Below are 24,365 nucleotides of genomic sequence, written 5' to 3' on the forward strand. Positions count from 1 at the left end.
AATGGCCTGGAACGAAGGCCTATTCTGTAGTAGTGACGAAAATTTCAATGACATTCAAGGAATTAACTCTTTTTTTTTAATGTAGCACACATGATCACGAGGATTCAGTTAATCAACAGGTTGAACTGGTTCTGTCAAGGTGCATGTACTGGATCATAAAAGACTTTTACACCATGGTCTTCTTTATAAAGACTACTTCTCGAATAATCTTACGTTCAAAGCAAAAAAAATTAGATGGAGGTTCGCATGTTTTGTACATTTTTATCTAATTCTCAAGTTACGTCTACTATGGTATTGCTAATCCTTTAATTGCATCGTGACATATGTTTCGGATGAGCCAACCTGTATTTCTTTGCATAATGAAGGCTGTTAAGTAACATGACAACAAAAGAGGAATACAACCGATGTGCTAGGACTATCTTTTGTGCAGAAGGTCGTTACTTTTCGTATGTTAGCTTATGGAGTACCGGCTAATGCTTTCACTACACCACAACACCAAATTAACGACTGCCCTTGCGGGTTGCGGGGTTGTGGTGTAGTGGGATATGGTTGCATTACATGAATATTGGCATAAGACCATTCTCAGTGGGAGTGTCATAGCAGTATCATAAGTATTAAATTTGCTGACATGTCAAAGCTCTTATGAAGAGAGAGGATGGAAGGTGTCATGAAATATAAGAGAAGTGTCATCACCATGATACTTCTCCAGTTCGATTACCTAGTTGGTAATTGTGCCGGGGATATTTCCACTAAGACTGACCTAAGTGTATTGTGATTGTCTGCACTGTATTTCTTGGAAAATGAACTCGAGTGCGTGGTAAAATGAACTCAGGCTGTGTTTAGATGGAGGGAAAAGGGGATGCGAAAAGGCACACCGGACACTGTAGCACACTGTAGCACTATTTGTTTGTTTGTGGTAAATATTTTCCTACCATGACCTAACTAAGCTCAAAAGATTCGTCTCGCAACGTACATCAAAATTATGCAATTAGTTTTTTTATTTACCTACATTTAGTACTCCATGCATGAGTTATTTACTATATTTAATATTTCGATGTGATTTTGATATGATGGAAAGTTTGGATGGGGGATTTGTGAGATCTAAACACACCCTCAAGTGCGTGGTAAGTTGCCCACTAAATATAAAACTCAGATCGCCACAAAGCGTGTTCTTTCAAAAACTGCGATTGACGCCCTCTGACTTGCTACAGTCTCTGCCGGGAAAACCACGCATCCCACGCGTATAAAGAATGCTCCGTCTTGAACACCACGCATCCCACGCCAATAATAAAGAATGCTTGCCCATCCGTTTTGGATCCAGTATACACGAGAACCCTGCATTTCTATATATTATTCCCCCTCGGCTCCATGGACTTTGAGCGTATCCACGTCAGTAAAAAAACTTACTGCCCCTACGATTTCTATCTGATGGTGAAGATCGATTCCCAGCGTGGCAATTATAGCGCCGTCTTCCGTGTTGAGGCGTTCACACCGGCGCAGAGCTGCTTGCCGGTTCTTTTCTCCGTGTTCACACCATCCTCTGACATTTACAGCGGTAAGGTAAGGTCGTAAAGTGAGCAGTGCTCCTCGGCTTCCACGCTAGTGACCTTTCAAGTCAGCAGAACCTGCACCCCTCTCTCCTTCCTAGCAATTCCCATGAACTCTCGCCTCTCTTCTTTTCCGTTGCCATCCTGCCTCGCCTCTCTTCTTTTCCGTTGCCATCCTGCCTAGCGGCTCTCTTCTGCATTTCCATTCGCTTGGCTGAAGGCTCTCTCTGGGAGTTTTCTCATCGCCTCGGTACTCAACTCTTTCCCTTCTGTTTGTTTTTTTTTCATTTCTAGATGCTGAACGCTTTGGAACATCCTAGCTCCCGAATTTACAGGTTTGTTTCTCTTTCAATCTAAAGGTTTTTCAGTCGCGCAGCGATTCTCTTCTGCATTTTCCAGTCACGCGTCTGAAGCTTCTGTTTGAGAGATTTCTCATCGCCTCGGTTCTCAACCCTGTCACTTGCGCACGTTTTTAGAAATCTGAGTGCTGAAACGCTTTGGAACATTCTTGTTCTCGGGTTTACTGGTTTGTTCCTCTTCTAAACTAAAGCTTTGTATGTTTAGTTTGTATACATTCACTAATGTTTCCAGTGCTATGCATTTCAGCGCTGGTTTGGAGCTTTGTCAACACGCTTCGGTTGAATCTCATCTGTACCGAGGTGAGTTACCTGAAACAAAAAAAAATACCAAAGCAGTTAGATCTACATTTTAAATCTATGAGTTGTGCCCCGCGATTTAACTTTTGCATATTTTTCGATTCGACGTAGTTCAGATATCTAGAAAAACTTACTTTGTTATGGTTCACTTATTGAAATAGCATGCTTATTTTAAAAAAAGGGACTAGATTTTTTAATGGTTACTTTTTCTGTACTTTTGGTATGATTTATTATAAAAGAATAAAAACTATGACTTTTTATTGACTGGATTGACGAGGTTAACCTGATTAGGCTTATAAATGCCAGGTGGTCTTGTGGATAAGATTGTATATGTAGTGATGCCTTTTATATTACCACATTTTTATGACTACACAATTAATATGGATGATATAACTGTATCTGTGTTAACTATCAGTTTTGTTCCTCAATACTTGGTGGTTACTAATTAGTTTTTACCTGAAATTCTGGTAGGTTCCAACTGCTAAAGTATTCTCATCTCCTTTGTGATTTGGATCTACTATAATTAATCAGGTACATCACTCTAAATGCTTCTTGTGGATAAGATTGTATATGTAGTGATGACTTTTATATTACTATATTTTCATGGCTAAACAATTATTACGGGTAATATAACTGTTTCTGTGCCATCTATTATAACTGTTTCTGTGCCATCTATTTAGTTTTGTCCCTCAATACTTGGTGGTTACTAATTAGTTTTTTTTCCTATGAATTTCTGGTAGGTTCCAGCTGCTGAAGTATTCTTATCTCGTTTGTGACTTGGCTCCAGTTTAAATATTCGGGTACATCACTCTAAATGCTTAATAGTTGTTAATTTCAGAATTATGATTTTGACAATGCTGTCCTTACATCGAGCTAAAAAAATATTTATAGAGCAATATGTCCTCTTAAATACTATATTGCATATTATTGGTACAACAAATTGATGATTTTCTTGGTACACGTGTGTTTTTATTTGTCCAGTAACTATCTTAGATCGCTGCCTGCGTGTATACAATATGATTCCGTCCGGTGGGAGCTCCATAGATTTTTCTTGCTATCTTGTCTAGACATTACTGCCTGCCATATACCTCTCTGATAACCGAGATTGGATCTGACGGCGATATATTGTGCGGAGTTGAATTGGCATTACCTCAACTAGAGCTTGTTATACCTCGCCATCGTTATTTTTTTTAGTACTGTTACTACCTCTTTTGCTGTGGCTTATGAGCAGTCGGCTTTGCAGGCTATAGCTTTTACCTCCTCAAGAACTCCTCTCCTCCAGTGTGAACTCGGCATGCAACACTGAGAAGCTAGCATCTTCGCTCACAATTCGAAATCAGCAACCAGGTACGCACAGTTCGACAAAGTTGCAATTCCTAATTCAAAAGGAAAACTAAGAAACCTTGTATTAATATTCTCAGATCTGATATTTCAGCTGAACTATATGTTTGCTTGGCTTTCTAAACAGTTTTTATCTTTCCCCTCTCTTAGATTCTGTATCCATTTCTATCTGATTGTGAAGATCGATTCCCAGCGTGGCAATTATAGCGCCGTCTTCCGTGTTGAGGCGTTCACACCGGCGCAGAGCTGCTTGCCGGTTCTTTTCTCCGTGTTCACACCATCCTCTGACATTTACAGCGGTAAGGTAAGGTCGTAAAGTGAGCAGTGCTCCTCGGCTTCCACACTAGTGACCTTTCAAGTCAGCAGAACCTGCACCCCTCTCTCCTTCCTAGCAATTCCCATGAACTCTCGCCTCTCTTCTTTTCCGTTGCCATCCTGCCTCGCCTCTCTTCTTTTCCGTTGCCATCCTGCCTAGCGGCTCTCTTCTGCATTTCCATTCGCTTGGCTGAAGGCTCTCTCTGGGAGATTTCTCATCGCCTCGGTATTCAACTCTTTCCCTTCTGTTCGTTTTTTTTTTCATTTCTAGATGCTGAACGCTTTGGAACATCCTAGCTCCCGAATTTACAGGTTTGTTTCTCTTTCAATCTAAAGGTTTTTCAGTCGCGCAGCGATTCTCTTCTGCATTTTCCAGTCGCGCGTCTGAAGCTTCTGTTTGAGAGATTTCTCATCGCCTCGGTTCTCAACCCTGTCACTTGCACACGTTTTTAGAAATCTGAGTGCTGAAATGCTTTGGAACATTCTTGTTCTCGGGTTTACTGGTTTGTTCCTCTTCTAAACTAAAGCTTTGTATGTTTAGTTTGTATACATTCACTAATGTTTCCAGTGCTATGCATTTCAGTGCTGGTTTGGAGCTTTGTCAACACGCTTCGGTTGAATCTCATCTGTACCGAGGGGAGTTACCTGAAACAAAAAAAAAATACCAAAGCGGTTAGATCTACATTTTAAATCTATGAGTTGTGCCCCGCGATTTAACTTTTGCATATTTTTCGATTCGACGTAGTTCAGATATCTGGAAAAACTTACTTTGTTATGGTTCACTTATTGAAATAGCATGCTTATTTTAAAAAAAGGGACTAGATTTTTTAATGGTTACTTTTTCTGTACTTTTGGTATGATTTATTATAAAAGAATAAAAACTATGACTTTTTATTGACTGGATTGACGAGGTTAACCTGATTAGGCTTATAAATGCCAGGTGGTCTTGTGGATAAGATTGTATATGTAGTGATGCCTTTTATATTACCACATTTTTATGACTACACAATTAATATGGATGATATAACTGTATCTGTGTTAACTATCAGTTTTGTTCCTCAATACTTGGTGGTTACTAATTAATTTTTACCTGAAATTCTGGTAGGTTCCAACTGCTAAAGTATTCTCATCTCCTTTGTGATTTGGATCTACTATAATTAATCAGGTACATCACTCTAAATGCTTCTTGTGGATAAGATTGTATATGTAGTGATGACTTTTATATTACTATATTTTCATGGCTAAACAATTATTACGGGTAATATAACTGTTTCTGTGCCATCTATTATAACTGTTTCTGTGCCATCTATTTAGTTTTGTCCCTCAATACTTGGTGGTTACTAATTAGTTTTTTTTTCCTATGAATTTCTGGTAGGTTCCAGCTGCTGAAGTATTCTTATCTCGTTTGTGACTTGGCTCCAGTTTAAATATTCGGGTACATCACTCTAAATGCTTAATAGTTGTTAATTTCAGAATCATGATTTTGACAATGCTGTCCTTACATCGAGCTAAAAAAATATTTATAGAGCTATATGTCCTCTTAAATACTATATTGCATATTATTGGTACAACAAATTGATGATTTTCTTGGTACACGTGTGTTTTTATTTGTCCAGTAACTATCTTAGATCGCTGCCTGCGTGTATACAATATGATTCCGTCCGGTGGGAGCTCCATAGATTTTTCTTGCTATCTTGTCTAGACATTACTGCCTGCCATATACCTCTCTGATAATCGAGATTGGATCTGACGGCGATATATTGTGCGGAGTTTAATTGGCATTACCTCAACTAGAGCTTGTTATACCTCGCCATCGTTATTTTTTTTTAGTACTGTTACTACCTCTTTTGCTAGTGGCTTATGAGCAGTCGGCTTTGCAGGCTATAGCTTTTACCTCCTCAAGAACTCCTCTCCTCCAGTGTGAACTCGGCATGCAACACTGAGAAGCTAGCATCTTCGCTCACAATTCGAAATCAGCAACCAGGTACGCACAGTTCGACAAAGTTGCAATTCCTAATTCAAAAAGAAAACTAAGAAACCTTGTATTAATATTCTCAGATCTGATATTTCAGCTGAACTATATGTTTGCTTGGCTTTCTAAACAGTTTTTATCTTTCCCCTCTCTTAGATTCTGTATCCATTTCTATCTGATGGTGAAGATCGATTCCCAGCGTGGCAATTATAGCGCCGTCTTCCGTGTTGAGGCGTTCACACCGGCGCAGAGCTGCTTGCCGGTTCTTTTCTCCGTGTTCACACCATCCTCTGACATTTACAGCGGTAAGGTAAGGTCGTAAAGTGAGCAGTGCTCCTCGGCTTCCACACTAGTGACCTTTCAAGTCAGCAGAACCTGCACCCCTCTCTCCTTCCTAGCAATTCCCATGAACTCTCGCCTCTCTTCTTTTCCGTTGCCATCCTGCCTCGCCTCTCTTCTTTTCCGTTGCCATCCTGCCTAGCAGCTCTCTTCTGCATTTCCATTCGCTTGGCTGAAGGCTCCCTCTGGGAGATTTCTCATCGCCTCGGTATTCAACTCTTTCCCTTCTGTTCGTTTTTTTTCATTTCTAGATGCTGAACGCTTTGGAACATCCTAGCTCCCGAATTTACAGGTTTGTTTCTCTTTCAATCTAAAGGTTTTTCAGTCGCGCAGCGATTCTCTTCTGCATTTTCCAGTCGCGCGTCTGAAGCTTCTGTTTGAGAGATTTCTCATCGCCTCGGTTCTCAACCCTGTCACTTGCACACGTTTTTAGAAATCTGAGTGCTGAAATGCTTTGGAACATTCTTGTTCTCGGGTTTACTGGTTTGTTCCTCTTCTAAACTAAAGCTTTGTATGTTTAGTTTGTATACATTCACTAATGTTTCCAGTGCTATGCATTTCAGCGCTGGTTTGGAGCTTTGTCAACACGCTTCGGTTGAATCTCATCTGTACCGAGGGGAGTTACCTGAAACAAAAAAAAAATACCAAAGCGGTTAGATCTACATTTTAAATCTATGAGTTGTGCCCCGCGATTTAACTTTTGCATATTTTTCGATTCGACGTAGTTCAGATATCTGGAAAAACTTACTTTGTTATGCTTCACTTATTGAAATAGCATGCTTATTTTAAAAAAAGGGACTAGATTTTTTAATGGTTACTTTTTCTGTACTTTTGGTATGATTTATTATAAAAGAATAAAAACTATGACTTTTTATTGACTGGATTGACGAGGTTAACCTGATTAGGCTTATAAATGCCAGGTGGTCTTGTGGATAAGATTGTATATGTAGTGATGCCTTTTATATTACCACATTTTTATGACTACACAATTAATATGGATGATATAACTGTATCTGTGTTAACTATCAGTTTTGTTCCTCAATACTTGGTGGTTACTAATTAATTTTTACCTGAAATTCTGGTAGGTTCCAACTGCTAAAGTATTCTCATCTCCTTTGTGATTTGGATCTACTATAATTAATCAGGTACATCACTCTAAATGCTTCTTGTGGATAAGATTGTATATGTAGTGATGACTTTTATATTACTATATTTTCATGGCTAAACAATTATTACGGGTAATATAACTGTTTCTGTGCCATCTATTATAACTGTTTCTGTGCCATCTATTTAGTTTTGTCCCTCAATACTTGGTGGTTACTAATTAGTTTTTTTTTCCTATGAATTTCTGGTAGGTTCCAGCTGCTGAAGTATTCTTATCTCGTTTGTGACTTGGCTCCAGTTTAAATATTCGGGTACATCACTCTAAATGCTTAATAGTTGTTAATTTCAGAATCATGATTTTGACAATGCTGTCCTTACATCGAGCTAAAAAAATATTTATAGAGCTATATGTCCTCTTAAATACTATATTGCATATTATTGGTACAACAAATTGATGATTTTCTTGGTACACGTGTGTTTTTATTTGTCCAGTAACTATCTTAGATCGCTGCCTGCGTGTATACAATATGATTTCGTCCGGTGGGAGCTCCATAGATTTTTCTTGCTATCTTGTCTAGACATTACTGCCTGCCATATACCTCTCTGATAACCGAGATTGGATCTGACGGCGATATATTGTGCGGAGTTTAATTGGCATTACCTCAACTAGAGCTTGTTATACCTCGCCATCGTTATTTTTTTTAGTACTGTTACTACCTCTTTTGCTGTGGCTTATGAGCAGTCGGCTTTGCAGGCTATAGCTTTTACCTCCTCAAGAACTCCTCTCCTCCAGTGTGAACTCGGCATGCAACACTGAGAAGCTAGCATCTTCGCTCACAATTCGAAATCAGCAACCAGGTACGCACAGTTCGACAAAGTTGCAATTCCTAATTCAAAAAGAAAACTAAGAAACCTTGTATTAATATTCTCAGATCTGATATTTCAGCTGAACTATATGTTTGCTTGGCTTTCTAAACAGTTTTTATCTTTCCCCTCTCTTAGATTCTGTATCCATTTCTATCTGATGGTGAAGATCGATTCCCAGCGTGGCAATTATAGCGCCGTCTTCCGTGTTGAGGCGTTCACACCGGCGCAGAGCTGCTTGCCGGTTCTTTTCTCCGTGTTCACACCATCCTCTGACATTTACAGCGGTAAGGTAAGGTCGTAAAGTGAGCAGTGCTCCTCGGCTTCCACACTAGTGACCTTTCAAGTCAGCAGAACCTGCACCCCTCTCTCCTTCCTAGCAATTCCCATGAACTCTCGCCTCTCTTCTTTTCCGTTGCCATCCTGCCTCGCCTCTCTTCTTTTCCGTTGCCATCCTGCCTAGCGGCTCTCTTCTGCATTTCCATTCGCTTGGCTGAAGGCTCTCTCTGGGAGATTTCTCATCACCTCGGTACTCAACTCTTTCCCTTCTGTTCGTTTTTTTTCATTTCTAGATGCTGAACGCTTTGGAACATCCTAGCTCCCGAATTTACAGGTTTGTTTCTCTTTCAATCTAAAGGTTTTTCAGTCGCGCAGCGATTCTCTTCTGCATTTTCCAGTCGCACGTCTGAAGCTTCTGTTTGAGAGATTTCTCATCGCCTCGGTTCTCAACCCTGTCACTTGCGCACGTTTTTAGAAATCTGAGTGCTGAAATGCTTTGGAACATTCTTGTTCTCGGGTTTACTGGTTTGTTCCTCTTCTAAACTAAAGCTTTGTATGTTTAGTTTGTATACATTCACTAATGTTTCCAGTGCTATGCATTTCAGCGCTGGTTTGGAGCTTTGTCAACACGCTTCGGTTGAATCTCATCTGTACCGAGGTGAGTTACCTGAAACAAAAAAAAATACCAAAGCAGTTAGATCTACATTTTAAATCTATGAGTTGTGCCCCGCGATTTAACTTTTGCATATTTTTCGATTCGACGTAGTTCAGATATCTGGAAAAACTTACTTTGTTATGGTTCACTTATTGAAATAGCATGCTTATTTTAAAAAAAGGGACTAGATTTTTTAATGGTTACTTTTTCTGTACTTTTGGTATGATTTATTATAAAAGAATAAAAACTATGACTTTTTATTGACTGGATTGACGAGGTTAACCTGATTAGGCTTATAAATGCCAGGTGGTCTTGTGGATAAGATTGTATATGTAGTGATGCCTTTTATATTACCACATTTTTATGACTACACAATTAATATGGATGATATAACTGTATCTGTGTTAACTATCAGTTTTGTTCCTCAATACTTGGTGGTTACTAATTAGTTTTTACCTGAAATTCTGGTAGGTTCCAACTGCTAAAGTATTCTCATCTCCTTTGTCATTTGGATCTACTATAATTAATCAGGTACATCACTCTAAATGCTTCTTGTGGATAAGATTGTATATGTAGTGATGACTTTTATATTACTATATTTTCATGGCTAAACAATTATTACGGGTAATATAACTGTTTCTGTGCCATCTATTATAACTGTTTCTGTGCCATCTATTTAGTTTTGTCCCTCAATACTTGGTGGTTACTAATTAGTTTTTTTTTCCTATGAATTTCTGGTAGGTTCCAGCTGCTGAAGTATTCTTATCTCGTTTGTGACTTGGCTCCAGTTTAAATATTCAGGTACATCACTCTAAATGCTTAATAGTTGTTAATTTCAGAATTATGATTTTGACAATGCTGTCCTTACATCGAGCTAAAAAAATATTTATAGAGCTATATGTCCTCTTAAATACTATATTGCATATTATTGGTACAACAAATTGATGATTTTCTTGGTACACGTGTGTTTTTATTTGTCCAGTAACTATCTTAGATCGCTGCCTGCGTGTATACAATATGATTCCGTCCGGTGGGAGCTCCATAGATTTTTCTTGCTATCTTGTCTAGACATTACTGCCTGCCATATACCTCTCTGATAACCGAGATTGGATCTGACGGCGATATATTGTGCGGAGTTGAATTGGCATTACCTCAACTAGAGCTTGTTATACCTCGCCATCGTTATTTTTTTTAGTACTGTTACTACCTCTTTTGCTGTGGCTTATGAGCAGTCGGCTTTGCAGGCTATAGCTTTTACCTCCTCAAGAACTCCTCTCCTCCAGTGTGAACTCGGCATGCAACACTGAGAAGCTAGCATCTTCGCTCACAATTCGAAATCAGCAACCAGGTACGCACAGTTCGACAAAGTTGCAATTCCTAATTCAAAAGGAAAACTAAGAAACCTTGTATTAATATTCTCAGATCTGATATTTCAGCTGAACTATATGTTTGCTTGGCTTTCTAAACAGTTTTTATCTTTCCCCTCTCTTAGATTCTGTATCCATTTCTATCTGATGGTGAAGATCGATTCCCAGCGTGGCAATTATAGCGCCGTCTTCCGTGTTGAGGCGTTCACACCGGCGCAGAGCTGCTTGCCGGTTCTTTTCTCCGTGTTCACACCATCCTCTGACATTTACAGCGGTAAGGTAAGGTCGTAAAGTGAGCAGTGCTCCTCGGCTTCCACACTAGTGACCTTTCAAGTCAGCAGAACCTGCACCCCTCTCTCCTTCCTAGCAATTCCCATGAACTCTCGCCTCTCTTCTTTTCCGTTGCCATCCTGCCTCGCCTCTCTTCTTTTCCGTTGCCATCCTGCCTAGCGGCTCTCTTCTGCATTTCCATTCGCTTGGCTGAAGGCTCTCTTTGGGAGATTTCTCATCGCCTCGGTACTCAACTCTTTCCCTTCTGTTCGTTTTTTTTTCATTTCTTGATGCTGAACGCTTTGGAACATCCTAGCTCCCGAATTTACAGGTTTGTTTCTCTTTCAATCTAAAGGTTTTTAGAATTAGGAATTGCAACTTTGTCGAACTGTGCGGAGTTGAATTGGCATTACCTCAACTAGAGCTTGTTATACCTCGCCATCGTTATTTTTTTTAGTACTGTTACTACCTCTTTTGCTGTGGCTTATGAGCAGTCGGCTTTGCAGGCTATAGCTTTTACCTCCTCAAGTACTCTCCTCCAGTGTGAACTCGGCATGCAACACTGAAAAGCTAGCATCTTCGCTCACAATTCGAAATCAGCAACCAGGTACGCACAGTTCGACAAAGTTGCAATTCCTAATTCAAAAGGAAAACTAAGAAACCTTGTATTAATATTCTCAGATCTGATATTTCAGCTGAACTATATGTTTACTTGGCTTTCTAAACAGTTTTTATCTTTCCCCTCTCTTAGATTCTGTATCCATTTTTAGATCTCCAAGTTCTTCCTCATATAGATGCCTCTGAGAAACAAGTACAATGGTGATGTTGACTAAATTTGCTTGCTGCAGGTGTATAGCAGTTGCTGACGCCAAGCACCACTTTCCAAGGTACTCCATAAATTTTTACCCTACGCTACTACTGAATGCCGAAACAAATACTGTTTTCCATAGGATGTCATCATAGTCTATAACTTCTGTCATATCTTATAATGTTGTCCAAATGACAATCTCATTGATATATGAATCCATTAATAATTGCAGAACGGAAAAACTTCTACTCACTCTTTTCTCCATCTGACTACTACTACAACTTCCAATGCTGCTCCATCCACCAATAAAGGAAGTCCTACTGGACAGCTCCTCACCCTTGTACTCTCTTCCTCCTACGTCTACTCCTTCCAAGCTAGGAGAAGCAAGTTTCATGGACCAAAACTCGCAGCCCCCCTTCCCAGTTAACAAACCCATGGAACCAACCACTAAGAGGTCGACCAAACTCACCAAAATGCACACTACTCCAAGATGCATACCATTAGATCTTGAAATGAGAACAACTCGAGAATGTCCGCACGAAATAGAAGAAGAAACAGAGGTAATTTTCATTTGAGCAAGCAATACTTAATCTGTTCTTAATCCTTTGTTTTGCTTTAGAAAAAATAATCTTTACATCTCTCTGATTTTGACATTTCAGTTTCTTGGCAAGAGTCTGACTTAATCCGCTCTTACTTCTTTGTTTTGTTTTATGAAAAATAACCTTTGCATCTCTCTAACATTTCAGTTTGTTGGCAAGAATCTGACTTAATCTGTTCTTACTCCTTTGTTTTGCTTTATGAAAAATAACCTTCACGTCTCTCTGATTTTGACATTTCAGTTTCTTGGAAAGAGTCTGCAACGCAGCAAAAATGAAGATGAATCTGCCCATATCACTAGCAGCAATACTACTCTGCTCAGCCAGCGCAAAAGACAAACAAAAGGTACTTTCATTTATGTATATCATATTTGTGTTACCCAGCCCAGAATATTAACTATTGGAATTTTTATTTTCTTTCCATTTCATTGTAGGAAAATCAGACCAAATTGTTTCATGGGTAGAAAGCAAATCTGTTGGTGAAATGACCATTGCTATTGACACTGGTAAAAAATTCAAGAAACCAAAGATAGAGTTATCAGTTGCTGTCATAGGCTCCGCAATTAGCTTTGTTGCTTCAGTGGATGTTGAAAAATGTTTAGAGAACAAGCTGAAATTTACTTTAGCAGTCTTCTTGGCCACCATTCTTTCTCTACTTTTTTCGACCTTAATCATGTTGTTCAGCATCTTTTATCTTGATAAGGCAGCCTACATATCAAAATACATCACTCTGTCTATCACCATAGTTACTGATCATCTACCTGCCACTCTAGAGAAGACCACACCTTATCTTATATCATTCTATCAAGATCTATGTCGCACACTTACATCGGAAACTCTCGTATGGATATTAACATTTTGGTGTCTCATGCCATCTACTGAGGGTTCGTTCCAACTTAGATTTAGGTATGCCATCCTAATTCATGTAGTCCATGTTTGCTATACATATGGTGAAATCTTTAAAATAAACTTGGAATGTTGCCTTAAACTCGATTATACCATTCTCACTTTCTTGTTCTTAACCCATTTGCTTGTGAACCTATGCAGAATCAAAGCAAGGAAAAAAAAAGACTGCCATTCTACTGTATTTGAAAGACTTGATGGTGTCCTGCCCCTCCTGCACCTACAACACTTGACCTGTACCTGGCGTTCTCCAATTTTGACTGCCCTGCCTTCTTTTCCCATCTGGTCCGGTGCAGGCAAGGAAGGGGGCGTCTCTTGCATCATGGAGTCTCTGGTTCACATTCTGTTCCTTCCCCAGCTCCTCCACATGATTCAGGTGTTCTCATCATGTGCTGCTTCTGCCCTCCCTCCATTGCAAGGGAAAAAATATGCCACTGCTTTGGCCCCGTTCCTCATAAGTCAAAAAGGTAACACTCTCGTTCCTTCCATGAAATTTCTCACTGCTCCTGCTGTTCCTGCTTGCCTTCGTACACCATTGGTCAATTTTACTGTTTGTCCACCTTCCCCACGCCAAACATGTACTGATTTGCAAAGTGAAATAATATAAAAACCCAATATTTTAACTCCAGTGTGCTCATTCAGGTCAAGCGCTACACAAGGGTGCATAAATAAGCACTGATTATCTCTAACAAGCAGGTTAGTGCTTCTTCATGTGACTTTAGTTATCGTACAATATAATATCATATATAGGTATCATATATAGTTATTGAATCATATATAGGTATCGCATAAACATAATAACATTAATTTTTTTTACAGCATGCTAGACTCATTTGCCCTCCTATAGAGTTTTCAGTGATTCTTTACAGCATGCATACTGTTAATCCAGATTTTATTACTCTCCCCAGGCCTCTAACTTAATTATAGTACTAATATTTCTTGCATTATAATATTACATGATACTATTTACATTATAATATTACAGGACATCTCCACTCCTTCTGTGAATTATGAAGCCCCTTGCAGAAGTCTTTTGTTCCGTTGTAATAACTATATCCATATTTTAGATTTTTATCCTAGACTATGAAGCTGATAGCTACTATCTCAATAAATCTAAAACTCCTTGTAAATAACTCTTATATTTCGTTGTGACATAACCAGAAAATTCTTATTTGTCCTCTATGACAATATAAGTCTACTAAATGTACAAATTTTATTATTCAGATCGACATGAGCGTGTGCAAATTTATTCTGAAACTTCGATTTCTTGTTCCATCTGCAAGATTACATCTTTTACTACCATAGTAATTACCTAAAAAAATTACAAAGAAATTATGCGCGCGCAACGCAATGCACTAGTACATATATGAGCATGTACTGGATGCGTGCTACGTCAAGTCAGAGGGCGTCAAGTCTCTGCAGGGAAAACCACGCATCCCACGCGTATAAAGAATGCTCCGTCTTGAACACCACGCATCCCACGCCAATAATAAAGAATGCTTCCACATCAGTTTTGGATACACGAGAACCCTGCATACATATGAACCCATGCACGTTCCGGTGGGGTTTAGGCGATCACACCCTTAAACTCCGTAAAGGAAAAAAAACATCACATCGAATGTTTCGACACATATATGGAGTACTAAATAAAGTCTATTTATAAAACTTTTTGTATGGATGGGCTGTAAATCGCGAGACGAATCTAATGAGCCTACTTAATCCATGATTTGCAACAGTGATGCTACAGTAACCATCCGCTAATTATTGATTAATCATGGATTAATTAGCATCATTAGATTCGTCTCGCGATTTACAACACATATGTGCAAAAAGTTTTATAAATAAACTTCATTTAGTACTTCAAATTAACAAAATTCCAACATAAAAAATTTTGCGCGTGGAACTAAACACGGACCTAGACGTCGAGTGAAGCGACGCTTTTGCAGCCTGGGGGCAGAGCTTTGGGACGTGTGTTAAATGAACTTGTATTCTTCTGTTATCACGGGCACAACAACCTTGAGCTGTTAGTTGTACAAGATAGAGTTGTTACGTGTAATCTAGGAAGATCAGCCAGATTGTTGTGCCGTGACAGCTACGGTGGAGGCTATTTCCACCCCTATATAACATGTACAGCGGCCACGTTAGTTCAACGCTTCTGATATCTTCTCACATAGTATCAAGAGCCAACCTCAAACACATCTAGATGGCGACCTCCTCAAGCGCGCCGGCGATCCTTGCCTCGCCTCTAGGGCTCCCCGTCTCCGAGAAGCTCTCCAAAAATAATCTCCAACTATGGAAGCTTCAAGTCCTCCCGGCTATCCAAGGTGCCCAATTGCTAGGGTACCATGATGGGTTGGTGGCTGCTCCGCCCAAGGAGATCATCGGCGTTGATGAAAACAATAAGGAAGTCGAAGTCCCCAACCCTAAGTACGCAAAATGGGTGGCAATAGATCAGCAGGTTCTGAGCTACCTGCTGACCACGATGACACGGGATGTTATGCTCCAAGTTGGAGCAGCAACAACTGCGGCCGGGCTATGGGCTGCGGTTGAAGAGATCTTCACTTCGCAGACCCGTGCTAGGGCTGTCAACACTCGCATCACGATGGCAAACCTCAAGAAGAACAACCTGTCCGCAGATGAATATGTGGGCAAGATGAAGGGGCTACCAGATGAGTTAGCCGCTGCTGGGAAACCCCTAGGCGAAGACGAGCTTGTGTCCTATGTTCCCACAGGCCTTGACGCAGACTATACACCGATTGTCGCCTCCCTCACCTCTCGACGTGAGCCGGTCACCTACAACGAGCTCCTGTCTCAGATTCAGAGCTTTGAGAGCCGCCTTGATCTGGTGCATGGCATCAATGGAGGAAGTGGATCTCAGTCCTCAGTAAATTCTGCATCTCGAAGTGGAGGAGGGCGTGGCAACACTGGCCCCAACTCGTCTGGTGGTGGTCAGCGTGGACGCGGCCGCAACTCGTAGGGAGGCCATGGCCGTAACCAGGGAGGACGAGGCCGTGGCAATGGAGGTCACAGGCCTCGCTTCAATGGTAGATGCCAAGTCTGTCTCAAGGAAGGGCACAGTGCGCAGTAATGCTGGCATCGCTTTGATCCCGACTATGTTCCAGATGAAAGGAACGTCAATGCAGCCATGTACTCCTATGGCGTTGACACTAATTGGTACACGGATACTGGTGCTACAGATCACGTGACCAGCGAGCTTGACCGGCTGACTGCGAAGTACGCCGGCAATGATAAGATCCGCACAGCAAATGGTGTAGGTATGAACATTAATCATATTGGTAATGCTATTGTTCGTACCCCTCATCGAGATTTGCATCTAAATAACGTCCTTCATGTTCCTGAAGCTAAAAAGAATCTTGTTTTAGTACATCATCTTGCTGCTGATAATAGGGCTTTCCTTGAATTTCACCCAAACTTTTTCTTGATTAAGGATCAGGTCACGAGGAAAACTCTCCTGGAAGGCAGATGTAGAGATGGCCTTTATCCTCTTCCCCAACCGAGCCGAAGTGTCCTGAGTGCTACAAGACCGAGTCCTACCATCTGGCATAGCAGACTTGGCCATGCCTCTTTTCCAATAGTTGATCGTGTCATTCGTGATAATAATCTCGCTTGTGATAGGAAAGACAGTATCAGTTTTGTGTGTGACGCCTGTCAGCAGGGTAAAAGTCACCAGCTTCCATATCCCAAGTCGTCTAGTGTTTCAAAGTTTCCTTAAGATTTGGTGCTCTCTGATGTATGGGGACCTGCAGTTGACTCGGTTGGGCGTAATCGTTTCTATGTTAGCTTCATTGATGATTACAACAAATTTGTCTGGATTTATCTCATTAAGTATAAATCTGATGTGTTTAAGCGTTTTCATGAATTCCAACAACTTGTTGAGCGCTTATTCAATCGAAAAATTGTTGCTATGCAAACAGATTGGGGGGGGGGGGAGAGTACACAAAACTCAATTCCTTCTTTAATCAGGTCGGGATCTCTCATCTTGTGTCATGCCCTCATGCGCATCAGCAAAATGGAGCTGCCGAGCGCAAACATAGACATATAGTTGAGGTCGGTTTATCCCTTCTAGCCCATGCCTCTATGCCCTTAAAATTTTGGGACGAGGCCTTCCTTGCTGCAACTTGATCAACCGCACTCCCACCAAAATTCTTAATTTTTCTACACCTTTTGAAACCCTTCTTCATGAGAAACCTAATTACTCTATGCTTCGAGTATTTGGCTGTGCGTGTTGGCCGAATCTCCGGCCCTACAACTCACACAAACTCTCCTTTCGTTCCAAAAGGTGTGTCTTTTTAGGGTACAGTAATATGCACAAAGGCTTCAAATGTCTCGATATATCTACTGGTCGTATCTACATCTCACGGGATGTTATCTTTGATGAGCATGTTTTCCCTTTTTCTGAACTCCATGCTAATGCTGGTGCCAAACTCCGTGAAGAGATCAGTCTTTTTCCTTCACGTTTGCTTCATCCATCCTCTTTTCCTATGGGTACAACAATGCATACTGATGTGATTAATAGTTCCAATAATTTACCTGTTACTACTGATAAGAATTCTGCTAACAATAGTGGCCAGGAAGTTTCTGCTGCAGGATCAGCAGAAGGACTAGGTGCTGAAAGCGAGGAGGATTCGGGCAGCAGCGCATCTTCCCTACCCGCGGGTGACACGTCTACATCGGCTCCCACGACAATGTCTTCAGGTCAGTAGCCTACATCGCCTGAATCTTCATCGGATCACGCGTCGTCTCTATCAGGGGCCATGGGGTCTTCTGTGCATGTCCCTGTTGTAGCTCCGGTGGCTGCTCCTGCATCAACTCGACCTCATACTCGAATCCAGAGTGGGATTAGCAAACCAAAGGTGTACACCGATGGCACTATACGGTATGGTCTTTCTGCTATTGCCGAGTCTGAACCACAATCCTGTAACACCCCAGTGTTAATTTGAACGCTAATCTCGTGCTTAATCACTAATTAAGGCCAATCACCATCATTAGCGCTAATCGAGTCCGCTTAGAAAACTTTGTTTTAATCGTTTTCGATCGTGTTTTTCCCCATGATCCGAGCTTCAAATCAACTTTCGCCCAAAATGAAAGATGTAGATCTTCTCTTCCTCTACAAGTTCTATTTTGGCCAAATTTCAAGTTCCTATATCAAAATTTGAGTTTTGGCCGGTCAAACACGGGTCAAAATCAGTCAAAACGTGTCACTGTGAGCTCCTGTTCTCCTGTGCGTGCCCATGCCGGCGAACTGGCAGCCGCCGGGGACGCCACGCATCGCCGCGCTGGTGATCCTCGCCCTCCGCGCAAGCCGTTCTCATCCGTTCGCGGACCCTGGAAGCTTCCCGTCCCGTCCTATCCCTTCCCTTCCCTTCCTCGAGCTCGAGACGAGCAGACCGAGCAGAGCCGCCATCGAGCCTTGTACCGGCCGTTCCTCGCCGCCCCGCCTCGATCCTCCGCACTCCGAGTTGCTCCACCTCGCCCCGAACCCACTCCACACCTCCCCGAGCTCGGCCGTGCCCTACGCCAGCCGAAATCGAGCCGCCACCGCCGCCCGCCATTGCCGTTCTTCCCCGAGCTCCGCCCCCGTCCATCAAGCTCCCTCTCCCGAACCACCTCCGCCCAAATCGAGCCCTCGGTGAGCTCCCCCGCAACCCTCTCGTCCTTCCCGACCCCTCCCCCTTCCGATTCCGGCGCCACCGCCGCGCCGCCGTGGTCGCGCCGCCACCGCGCGTGCACGCGCGCGGGCCGCCCTGCGCAGGTCCCACAAGCTGCTGCCGCGCGCCCCGCAGCCGCCAGCCTCTGCAGACCGCTACCCCGCTGCCTCACCCTGCCTGCGCCGCCGGCCGGGCCGGAACGGCCGCGCGCCGCCGCTACCCTGCCCTTGCGCCGCCGCGAGCCGTGTCGCGCGCGGGTCCTGCTGCGCCGCTGCGCGCGCCGGCACCACCAGCCTGCCTGGGCCGCGGGCGGGTCAAGCCGTGCCGCCGGCGAGCCGCGGCCCGGCGAGGACGCCGGGCCGCCGCCACTGTGCCTGGCCGCCACGCCGGCCACGGCCCTAGTGCGGGGAGCAGAGGAGGGAGCTGGGAGCTGGGAGCTGGGCCGGCGCCCACTTACATGTGGGGCCCGGCTGTCAGCCCCCCTTTTTATTTTGTTTTTATTTCCAGAAATTGTTATTTCAGCTGAAAGCTATGAAAAATTGTAGAAAAATATATAAAAATGCAAAATAAATTTTTTTAGGTTTCTAAAATTGAGATCTTCAGAAGAAAAATACTTGTGCATGGGAAATGTCACTTTTGCCCCTACTAAAAATTTAGTTTGTGTTTAAGCTAGTTTGTTTAATACCGGTTGTTCAGTTGCTCTAAAAATTATGAAATTTATTCAGTAGATTACTCTTTGTATGTGTAGTCCACTTAAAAATTTTCAGGTGCATGGCCTATGTGCATGTTTGGGGACCTTTTGTTGTTTGATTTTCTTTGCTAGGGTTAAAGGAAATACTTTTCTATATCAATAAATGTTGGTAATTTTATTTATGCACTCCTTATCAGTAGTTTTTCATGATAGAAAAGTTGTGCTACTAGATCCTTGCGGCTTGTTAAGTTTTTGTGTTTAGCTAGTTCCTAGCTTTAGTCTTTCTTTATTTTTTTGCCGTGGCTAAGCAATGCCTTAGTGCTTCTTTCTGTTTATGGTGCACCTAGCTTTCTTAAAGCAAGTTTAGTAGTGTTGTTGAAAGGAAACACTTCAGGCTAAAATGAGTTAAACTTCTGAACCGCATGGCATTGCATCGTTTTGAAATGCATCGCATCATAAGCACTCATGCGTCGCGCCCACTTGCGAAGAAGTTGCTAACCCCGCTGACCTGCAAGGCAAGCCCCGGAGCATAACCCTAATTTAAGTATATTAATGTTTAATTAAGTAATTGTGCATTTATGTTCTAGGAGTTGTATGGAACCCTAGTATGCATGTTTTCCTAGGTACCCGTGAGTCAATACTAGTATGCAGGTGTCGATAGAAATGCTCTGCTAAGTAGGATATCGGTAGAAGTCGAGTGATTCCTATCACTCGCGAGATTTTAAGATAGTGTTACTTATGGCAATGTGGTTGAGAATGAATCAATGAGGAAAAAGAAATGAAGACCGGGCGGAGATGAAATGGTTCTGGATATAGAATGGATGGAATTTAGCCACCGCCTGTGTCGATTGAGGACCGTACCGTTGTTGGCATTGTTGATCGAGGATAGAACAGTACTAACGACATGCCGGAAGTAGGAGGTAGTCGAAACCGGTAAGCTGTGTACCGCTTTACAATGATAGTTTGAATTCCGACGTGCTACGCTGGGCGTGGGAGTTGGCGGGTGTTGGATAGGATGCCGCCTTCGGGTTCTCTGGGAGTTCACCGGGAGGGGCCCATCACCTAGGTTTTAGCAGGCGTGGATCAGATGTCGTGGTAATGATGGAAACAGTTGACGCGCGTGGCCCGACGGGGCTTACATATGTCGTGTTGGTTAGGTCCACCTTGCAAGGTTAAATCGGATCGATTCGCCGTGACTCGCGGATATGAGAGCCTTGGTCACTGTGTCACATCGTAGTAAGAAAGTGGAATGAGAACGAAATGGAAAAGTTTGGTTTGTGAGTTACTGAAGGATAATCTGATCCACCATGTGTGCTCTAGATACTTAAGTGAATTTAGTTAATACTCGCTATACTAAATGGAGCTAAAATATTGAAAGTAAGGATTCACTGCTAGAAGCCTTTCTGCAAAAGAACTCCAGAGCCAAAAAGCCTTGCATGTCTAAGTAATGGGTTAAGTATACCCAGAGTCGGGTAAGTCTTTCTGAGTATTAGTATACTCAGGGTTGTTGTTGTAACCCTTCTGAGCAGGTTGTGTCCCCGCTGACTTTGAGGAGATATGTGCGTCCTGGATTGGACAGTCGCTTCCTCCTGGGTGGACCGTCGAGTGGGCCCCGTCTTCCCCGTGAAGATCGGGCAGGTTGGCATCACATCGGTGGGCAGGATGTGGAGCTCACCTTGTATCGTCGTCGTGGTTACCGTATTGTATTTCGAACTCAGTTTTTAAACTTCCGCTGTGTTTTTGAACTTTATCGTTTGTATTTAAACCTTTTATGTAAAACTCGTGTTGTAAATTAATTTGAGGTTTTCTGTATGCTTGTATCACCTGTGCTCGTCTTCGTACGGGTCTACTAGTGCAATTGTGATCCTGGAGTACAGTAGTTAATCGGGATTTACCCGACAGCCTGTCAGATTACACCGTTTTAAGTGCACAGTAACTTGATTAAGTATTAAGATGATGGTGAGTGCATTTAAGCCGGTCTAATTTAGGTGGTGCTGCTACTGCTGGCATCAGAGCTAAATTGCACTGGGGTGATTACTTGCATGCTTAATTAAGTTAAGCAACTCTTGTTTTGCAAAACTTTTGGGTTTTTCGAATAGTTGACGCTAGATGCGCTAAGGAATAGGATAGATAGTTCGTATGCCCTAATTATGTGTTACAAGTTAGGTCGCATCTAAGTATCTATTTTATTCCAGCACTTCCAGCATTTACTTTCCATTAAACCTTACTTTTGTGCACAACTACTATTCTGTAACGACGCACCTACGCTGAGGTAAGCATTCTGATAGTCCTTAGAATAGCCCACGTGTTTCATACGTGCGCGGGTCCCGTATGATGAGCATACGAGGAGGTGATAAGGCTCAATTCAAACGAGCCTGTCGCTATCTGCCACCTGATATGGAGTGCGGATTTCCTACCGTGTGATTGTGATCACGGCCATTTCTTAAGGCAATGTTACGAGATGTAAACCTGTCATGCGGTTGGCCATGACCGTGACCCTTGGGACACGTCTACCCTTGGATGTCCCGTAAGGTGAGTGTATGGGAAGTGAATACGTTGTTATGACGTATGTAGCGCTGCCCATTCAGCGTCGAACGTCTGGGTGCCATCTCTATAGTGGATGGTAATGTATGTGTGAATATGTGGGAAACTGCATATGCGTTACCCGTGTGGCATAGGACACATGGGGGCCATTCATGAGTGCTGGCACGAAGGGTCCATAAGTGGTTATATACTCTGTGTTCTTCTGCAGGAAACTAACCACGTTAAGTGCCTAATGAAATCCTTGATCGTAGGAACGACTGGTATATATAGGGAGAGTACGTAATTGTGCCACCGATTGTCCTCGTATACCATATTTTGGTACTTGTTTGGGTGAGAAACGATAGAACGTGCATGCATCTTGCATAATTGAGTGGTTTGATCGCCTTGTTGTTTAGTGTTGCGCTTCAGTAAAATTTTAATTATGTTTTTTTACAAAATGTTACTCTGCGGGTACTTGGAAATTTTGTAATCTCTGGTGAGGAGTTGTGCATTGGATATCTACGAATCCGAAATCCTATTTCAGAGATGTTCAGTGCCACCTACGCTAGAGCTACTCTGGTCGGAAATTGTGCAACCCCGAGTTACCAATCTACGGTTCAAGTTGCGCAGATGCGGTTTCAACCGAAGCAAGTCATTTTATTTATTTTTTCCCTTGGTGAACCATATCACGAGGGAAATGATTCATGCCGTGTGTTCATACTATATATGCACTTTCTTTATTTGCATGAATTAGTCCTGATAGCGGGATGGCTAACCAAGGGGTGGTTATTTTGCAGATGGGTGATAACCACCCTGCCAACCATGATAATGAGAATCACGAAGCATTGCCCCAACCACCTCCCTCTTTGGCTCAGGCTATTGCTGCTCTTATCGCCGACCGCAATGAGCAGACTGAGTTGATGAGGCAACTGGTGCAAGCCAATGCCAGCAAAGGTCGACAAGCTCCGCCACCACCAGCAGAAACTGACTATGTCAGTTTTCTGGCCACCCAGCCACCTCTGTTCCACAAAGCAGATGATCCCCTTGAAACAGACACTTGGATTCGCACCATTGAGGATAAGTTCAGCATTCTCAATTGCACCGAGATGAACAAGACTACATTTGCAGTGCAACAGCTGAGAGGACCTGCAAAGATATGGTGGGTCAATCATAAGGCTCTACTTCTCGCCAATACGCGTCTCACTTGGGATGAGTTTGTGGCAGCTTTCAAAGCCCACCACATCCCTACAAGTTTGATGAGAAGGAAGATGGCAGAGTTCCTAGCCCTGAAGCAAGGGAACAACACCGTTCTCCAGTACGCTCAAACCTTCAATCAGTTAGCCCAATATGGTGGCTTTCATGTGGATACTGATGAGAAGAGGCAGGACTGCTTTAAGAGAGGGCTCAACACCAAGCTTCAGGACAAACTAGCTCTAGTGACTTGTAACAACTTTACTGAACTAGTCAATAAGGCCATCACCCAGGAAGATGCCACACTAGCACACAAGGCTGACAAGAAAAGGAAGGCACCTATGGGATCCTCCAGCAACGCACCTCAGAAGTACAAGCTGATTCAGACAGGGACTCAACAGGCTTCAAACCGTCCTCCGCAACAGGGTCGTTGGGTCGCTAGGCCGCCACAGCAGTAGTGGGCACCACGTCCCTCGACACAACAACAAGGGCAGCAAGCTACACGCCCCAGCAACTACCCCTGTTACAATTGAAGTAACTATGGGCACTTTGCACGTGACTGCCGTATGCCGCCTAAGCAGAGCAACTACAAGATCCCCGCACCAGTTCAAGGTCCTATCCAGCAGACTCAGAAGAAAAAGGTTGCACCTGTTAAGACTAGACGTGTGAACTACACCACTCTGGAGGATGTTCCTGAGGGTACTCAAGTGATGGCGGGTATGTTTTCCATCCATCACCGCCCCGCTATTGTGTTATTTGACTCTGGAGCATCTCATACATTCATCAGTCAAGCATGTGTAGCACGGCTTAATTTGCAAGTAACACACATGATAAGACCTTATATCATTCATGCACCGGGCGCACACTTAAGTACCAGCCAATTAGTTCGAGATGTGCCCCTTGACTTGAGCGGGACGATTTTTCAGACCACACCCATTGTCCTTCCAAGCCAAGGGATAGATGTCATACTTGGAATGAATTGGATGAAGGAACATGGTGCTATCATCAATACCTCCTCTCGTATCATTCAGTTAAAATCTCCCACATATGGTTCTATGGATATTCATCTTTCCCAGCACGAGATTCCAACAGGAGCGGTATTCCATCTTGAGGCAAAACCCTTAGAAGAAATTCCTATGGTTTGTGAATACCCCGATGTGTTTCCAGAGGACTTGCCAGGCATGCCTCCCGATCGGGATATTGAGTTTGTTATTGAGTTACAGCCTGGCACAGCACCCATATCTCGGAGGCCATATAGAATGACTCCAAGTGAGT

At 42.7% G+C, this 24,365-nt stretch overlaps 1 long non-coding RNA gene across 5 annotated transcripts; it reads left to right on the top strand.

The window, feature by feature from the left end:
- Nucleotides 1-1,584: 1,584 nt before the first annotated feature.
- LOC120678617 lies at nt 1,585-14,198 on the top strand. Of its 5 annotated transcripts, none has more exons than XR_005676655.1 (31): nt 1,585-1,797; nt 1,907-2,073; nt 2,154-2,206; nt 2,675-2,734; nt 2,944-3,003; nt 3,447-3,550; nt 3,695-4,085; nt 4,196-4,531; nt 4,965-5,024; nt 5,235-5,294; nt 5,740-5,843; nt 5,988-6,378; nt 6,487-6,653; nt 6,734-6,822; nt 7,256-7,315; nt 7,526-7,585; nt 8,029-8,132; nt 8,277-8,942; nt 9,023-9,075; nt 9,544-9,603; nt 9,814-9,873; nt 10,317-10,420; nt 10,565-11,040; nt 11,216-11,316; nt 11,558-11,596; nt 11,750-12,077; nt 12,357-12,459; nt 12,548-12,619; nt 13,161-13,483; nt 13,659-13,712; nt 14,002-14,198. It is a non-coding gene; the product is annotated as an uncharacterized LOC120678617 (long non-coding RNA). The 5 variants fall into 5 exon arrangements; XR_005676656.1 differs by having other exon boundaries at nt 11,829-12,077; XR_005676652.1 differs by lacking the exons at nt 10,565-11,040; nt 11,216-11,316 and having other exon boundaries at nt 1,586-1,797.
- Nucleotides 14,199-24,365: the final 10,167 nt, after the last annotated feature.

This window comes from Panicum virgatum, chromosome 6N, assembly GCF_016808335.1.
Source record: "Panicum virgatum strain AP13 chromosome 6N, P.virgatum_v5, whole genome shotgun sequence".
In the NCBI taxonomy this organism is placed as follows: Eukaryota; Viridiplantae; Streptophyta; class Magnoliopsida; order Poales; family Poaceae; genus Panicum; species Panicum virgatum.